The sequence below is a fragment of the Ictidomys tridecemlineatus genome, chromosome 13 (genome assembly GCF_052094955.1).
Source record: "Ictidomys tridecemlineatus isolate mIctTri1 chromosome 13, mIctTri1.hap1, whole genome shotgun sequence".
Lineage (NCBI taxonomy): Eukaryota > Metazoa > Chordata > Mammalia > Rodentia > Sciuridae > Ictidomys > Ictidomys tridecemlineatus.
The window spans coordinates 67618720-67625192 of NC_135489.1; positions in this window are offsets into that span (position 1 = coordinate 67618720).

The following is a 6473-nucleotide window of genomic DNA, read 5'->3' on the forward strand; positions in this document are numbered from 1 at the left end:
GTTCTGTCACCCAAATATTCATCTCAACCCTCTGGGAAGCTCTTTAGCCCTTCCCACCACTTACCACCTTGTCACATCTCCAGTCTCTCCATGGAGACTTCTTCATCAGCTCTCATCTCCTCACTCAAGATCATCCATTACTCTGCTCTTGTCCCTTTAGAAACAGCCCCCTCCCCCCAAGTGTCTTTCCCTTTATTCAAATCAACCTGGTTCACAACCTCAGCTAGGAAGTACACTCTTTTTCCCTTTCTCCTTCCTGCTGTCTAGAATGTATATGTGATGGCTGGAGCTGTGGTGGTCATCTTGTGACAAGGTCACCTTGAGGATATAACCCTGATAGTGGATCAGGAATCATAAAGGTCTGAATTCTTGACTAGGGAAGCAGAGCCATTCGAGCAACCTGACCTTGCCCACCTCTGGACTTCTTCCAAATGAAAAATGAATAAACTTCTCCCTTGTTTATGCTGTTTTTTTTGTTCTTGGACTTTCTGTTATGTGTAGCTCAGCCCAGTTCTTAATGGCTCTAACACTCTTCTTTAAGGATCTCTCCACTGCTTCACAATCACACATCCATGAAGATGAATCTTCATAAAAGAAGGCAAGAGGGGCTTAATGTCTCCCCACTGGTTCTTTCTCCATCCTTCCTTCTCCCTGGCCATGGCCAGATGCTGAGCAAGAATACCCCGGGGCTGGATACCTCCACAGGCACATTCATAGCATGGCAGGCGTGTGTTTCCCAAGCTCCGACGAGGGGAACCCGCGGCCACTTCTATGTAACTATCACCCCTGACCCATAGGTGTTTATGGTCTAGGGCACACAAATATCTAGAATGCAACATGATTTCAAGAGACCAAAAGATGAATAAATGAAGGGATATGGGAGCACCTAGGAATGAAACCAATGAATTCTGCCAGAGAGTGGAAAAGGCTTCCCAGGGGAAGCGGCTTTCAGACGGCATTTGGCAGTCTGCAGAGAGCCTGGCAGGCAAGGATGTGGGGGTGTTCCAGAGAGTGGGGAGCAACCCAGCGAAAGGAGCAGGGTGGGGTGGGCACAACTGGGAGAGTCAATGGGGGAAGCTGTCTCAGACTTCTAAATTGTGTCCCTGGGATGGGGGAATATTATCTGGACACAGCCTCCCACAAAGGACCGCAGTTTTACCATCAAGGAAACGTTACTTTTCTCATTGCCCACAAAGATGGTACATGGCATTTCCTGGGAGTGGGTCTATTTATGGAAAGGGCTTTGTGAAACACAGGTAGCTAGTGAGGTCAGCAGGCCACATGCCAATGCACTCCTGCCTGCCCCCTGAATGCTACACCTGTGGCGTCTGGCCTGCCTGTACCTTCTGGAAACACAGGCTAGATAACTAAATGCTTGAGTGACATTAGAACTCAAGCCTGTGCCTGGTAAAGAACCCTGGGATGCTAGAACCAGCACACATTTTCCTTCCCCTCTTTCTTTTTTCCTTCCTTCCTTCCTTCCTTCCTTCCTTCCTTCCTTCCTTCCTTCCTTCCTTCCTTCCTTCTTTCCTTCCATCTTTCTTAGAGGAAGTAGCATACACTTTTCTTTAGGCATTGGGTGGCTCTGAGATCTTTCTACATGCCCAGCTCCTACTATGACAAAAGGCCTGTTAACCCTGGTTCAGGCCTCTGCAAACTCCCAGCAGAACTGCCAAGGCAGGCAGCCCACATGGGATACGGCAAAAGAGCACACCCATAGCACAGCAAAGGTGAGTCAATGAGAGCTAGTGTGGCCCAGAGAGGATGAGCAAAGGGATCTAGGTATGGTCAATCTCACAGTCACTCTTCCTGAAAGAAGCATCTACAGACCCTAAAGTAAGGAGAAAATGGGACTCCTGCCTCAGCAGCTGTGTCAGCCACCTGTGACCACTAACTGTGTGACGAACCATCCCACAACTCAGTGGTTTACAGTAGTCATCATTCATTCTCACTCAGTGGCCACAGGACACTGGTTTGGGCTGGGCTTGGTTCCAAGCTGGAGGTGGAGTCCAGGTGAGCACAGTTTGCTCAGCCTCTTGCCCCAGCAGGCGGATTGGAAGTGTTCTTCTCATGTCCATAGAAAAAGCAAGACACATTAAACATTCTATCTGCCAGCATCCTGGGGGTCAAAGCAGGTCACACCAAGCTCTTTCTCAAGGGAAGTGAAGTAGACACTCATCTACCATGACATCAAAGCCAGTCATATAGCCACACCCAATATCAACAGGGTGAGGAAGTATGAGAGGAAATTTTTAAAAAATCTATTATAGTGATGAAGAAGAAAAGAAAACTTCCACCTGAAAGAGCAGAATAAGCCAGGGCGCTGAGATGCATCTGAGCCTGGTATGAGAGGCAATCCAGGAGATACCCGAACCAAGATGGCGGGATGGGCAATAAAGAGAGGGGAGACTGGGTGTGTGAATGGGTGGCCAACCAGCCAACATTCTCCTCCTGGGCCCTTGTCTCTTCTGCATGAATTAAGAAATTGTGAACTGGAAGCAGGAGAGCTCACTCTGTGGGATCTTCTCTCTAGAAAATATTACAACCCACAGAGCTCCCACCTCTCCCGTGAGGACTTCCACGGTATACCCAGCCCCAGGCCCTCTCCCTCTCTGAGCAATGGGCACACACACAGGCAGTGCCATGCAGGCGCCCACAAGGCACTCCCTTACCTGGAAGATCATTGCGGTATGAGCCCCTGTCTTGACTTCCCAACTGGGCTCAAAGCTCCAGGGACCTAGGTCTGTGTTTCCCTTGTTTTCCGTGGTCTCTGAGCAGTAGGAGCTCCTAACCACATGCGGAACAAATGAATGAAGAATAGATGATGCTAAGAGAATCCAGCAGCGCCATGTCTGCAATAAAAAACTGGAGGAAGTAGGTCAGATGGACCAGCACCATCAAGGCAGTCCTATTAATAGAAAATGCAAGCATTATTTAGGGACAGGAGCGTGAAATGGGAAAGGGGAAGGACACTTGAAGGTGGATGGAAACTCAGTCTTGTGTGAAAACACAAACTTGAGCAGAAATGAAATTGCTGGGCAAGTTGTCTATTCCTAAAGAAATAACATCTCAGGTAATGGCCCTGGGGAAGGCTTCCATGACAGATCAGTCTATCAGCCGCCTCCTGCAGAGCCCACTTGGGAAACACTTGCTGAAATCTTACCAGCCACACAAGAGGGGCTGCCCGACAGCCACCCTGCCCTGTGCCAGGATTTGCTCTGCCCAGCTTGAGATAAATGCCTTCTATCTTGCCTCCTCCAGGAAGCCTTCCAGGGTCCATGCCACCATGACATGGACTCAACTCTAAGTAAATAAACAGAAGAATTCTCCACTAGTAATCCACTTACTGTATTTTATGTATTTATGGCCACAGTGTTTTAATTATGTCTCATAAATTTGCCTTCTACCTAAGTGAAGCGAGGAGTCGTGGTGTTTCTTTCCTATGTGTGCGTCCCTCCTCCAGGTTGGGCACATGCCTAGTTCTTGTTCAATCCCCTTCATCGGAATGTGGGATAAATGTGTGATGAGACTGATGAAGATCAAAGGTACACATCAGAAATGCAAGTGGAAGCAAGAGAGCTGACATGGAAAACGTTGTCTGAGCAGGGACAACGTGAGGGAGGAGACTGTGTGGTTGGTGTCACAGAGTTGGCCAAGCCAGGACCCGGGAGGCTCTGGCCTGTGTGCTACCATTTCAGGACTCTGCAAGGTCCCATTCAGACACAATGTTCTCCAGAAAGCATTTCCTGGCTACCAGGCCCCGTGCCAGTGTCACCAGATCATCACCTGGCATAGACTTTACCCGGTAGAAGATTCTAGAATGTAACTCTGGATGGTCGGCTCCTCTTCCCAGACCCAGGTCCAGCCCTCCATGCAGGAGGTGGTCTCATTTGACCTGATGTCCCTGCCTAGAGATGTCCCTGCCTGCCACAGCAGGGTCTATATCCAACCAAAGCCTGGGCAGGGACGCCCCTCCGGGAGCCTCAGGACTGGCTGGCCCCGCCGTAGAAGGGCAGGGGAGGATGGAACACCAGACACATCTCTAGGTGGTGCCAAATGTCCCCTGGGGATGGCGGCATAGCCTGTTCTGCGTCATGTTCTACAGCACAAGTGCCCCAGTTGGTGGACTGACTGGTTATTGGTTTTCCTGACAAGCTGACCTCACTCTGGGGTTGAGAAGTCAGAGGCTGGTGGAGGGCAGTACGTGTGGGGTCCCGATGGAGGAGAAGCTTCTGAGTGGCTGACCTTCATTCCCAGCACACTTGAGGCTCTGTCTCCTTTTTAAAGATGGATCCTTAGGCTGTAAATCATTTCCCTGGGGATCAATCTAGAGGAGTTCCAAACCAGCCCCCACCTCTGCCCACACGTCCTCACCTACCATGTGCAGTTTCCCAATGCCTGTCACTTTGGCAGAGGGTTTTGGATTCCTTAGGGAGAAGTGGTTGCTCTTACAGTGACATTACTGCACACACGTTCCCAGCCATGTTTTCTGATGGGAAGTGGAATGGAGAATTGCTACTTTTGGCTTTGCAATGATTCCCATAGCTAGTATTTTTTAAACCTTTTATTTTTGTGACTACCTTCCTGAGGTAGGCAGGCAGCGGTAGTTACCGCCAATTGAAGAAACAGAGGTCCTGAGACCTTAAGCAGTTCACTGCTGCCTTCAATAAATACTCTACCATGTGCGGGCTGACCCTGTGGGAAACCCAACCCCACATGTCCATGGTGCCAAGGCTGAGCTACCTGCAGTAGGTGCAAGGAGTGTGGAAGCCAAGTATTCAGCCCAAGGCTCCATTAACTTGCTGATGGGCATAGGCCAAGTACCCTGACCTCTCTGGAGTTTGGAGTCCATGCTTTCTGGGGCCTCTTGAGAGCCAGGTGCAGAGACAGCCATCTCTGTCCACTCACCCTCTTTCTTATCCTGAATGTTGCTCTTCTACCCACTTCCCACCTTAGGGCCCCAGTTTCATGACCCCACCACCTAGACCACAGGTGCACTGCTCCCTGGCCAGGCTGAACGGCCCAAGAGCAGGGGTTTAACCCAGATCAAGCCAGAGAGTTTCACTGAGATTTTTTCAGCCTGGGATTAGAGACAAAGCCCTCTCTATGGAGGCCAAGTCATAAGGCATAGATTCAGGAACTGTGGGGATTCCTTGGCTAAAAGGAGGGAAAGACTGCCCAAGAGACAAGAGAGATGGAAAGTGGAGCCCTGTCACATGCTAGAAGCAGCTCCCAAGGGCCCAGCCACACTCTGACCTTCCTGACCTTTGGCTATGGAAACTGACTGACTCCCCCTTTGGCCTGTCCTAGTGTGGACGGGGTTTTATGACTTGCAGTCAACAGGTCCTGATGACGCTCCACACTGTTCCCTCCCCACTATCAACTCCAGCAACACCACTCTCTGGCCTCCTTTGAGGCCACCACTCCAAGACACATTCTAGACAATGAGCTGGAGGCAGACACCTGCTGTGACTTCTTTTTCTTCACATCCTTGAATGGTGCCACTAGGGTCTAGAGTCTCTAATTCTGGCTGGTCACTATGTCTCTTATTTGCACAGGATGGTGGGAGAGGGGGTGGGCAAATGCTTCTTGTTCAATCCCAGCTACTCAGGAGGCTGAGGCAGGAGGATCACAAGTTTGAGGTCAGCCTTAGCAACTTAGGGAGCAAGGGCCAAAGCAAATTAGTGAGATCCTATCTCAAAAATAAAAAGGTCTGGGGGTATAGTTCAGGGGTAGAACACTTGTCTAGCACATGCAAGACCTAGTTCTGAAGGTGGGGGGAGAACACTGTCATCCCTTGCGTGCAGCCCAGACCCCCATAGGCCTCACAGGCAGCCTGAGGGGGAAGCAGGCAGGAGGATTGTTCTGAACACATCTCATCAGAGAATTTAGTAGCCTTCAGTCTGCAAACTATGGGTCTACTGGGAAGTGGTTTTACAAACCTTGACCAAGTGTTAAAGTTAGACATCCTCTTCAAGATTGTCTAGTGCAACACCTCATCCCCAAATGAAGCACCTGAGGTCCCAAAAAGGACCTGGAGATGCAGGACCAGGTCAGGAACCTCTTGGCTCCTCCTCTTAGGCATTTGTCTTCCTCTGGTTTATTGAATTATTTTTTGAATTTAAAAAATTGTACTAGAAGATACTCAAATGATCATGAGCATCCCATATGCTTCTGTATAACAAATTTACCCACAATTTGTGGTAGAACGCAGCAAGCATTTGGTATCCTATGATCTACGTTCCAGGGATCTGGGAGCTATAACACCAGGTGGCCCTGGCTCAGGGTCCTTCATGAAGTTGCAGGATGGAGAGTCAGGCAGATTGATTTTCCTGGCATGGAGAAAGCAGGGGAGAGCAGGGATCCAGTGAAAGGGGGGTGGTGAATCTGGGATGGAGAAGAGTTGGGTGAGGCCAAAGCAAAAGCAGGGGACAGGCAAGAAGTGGAGAAAGGTGAGACCAGGCAATCTCCAA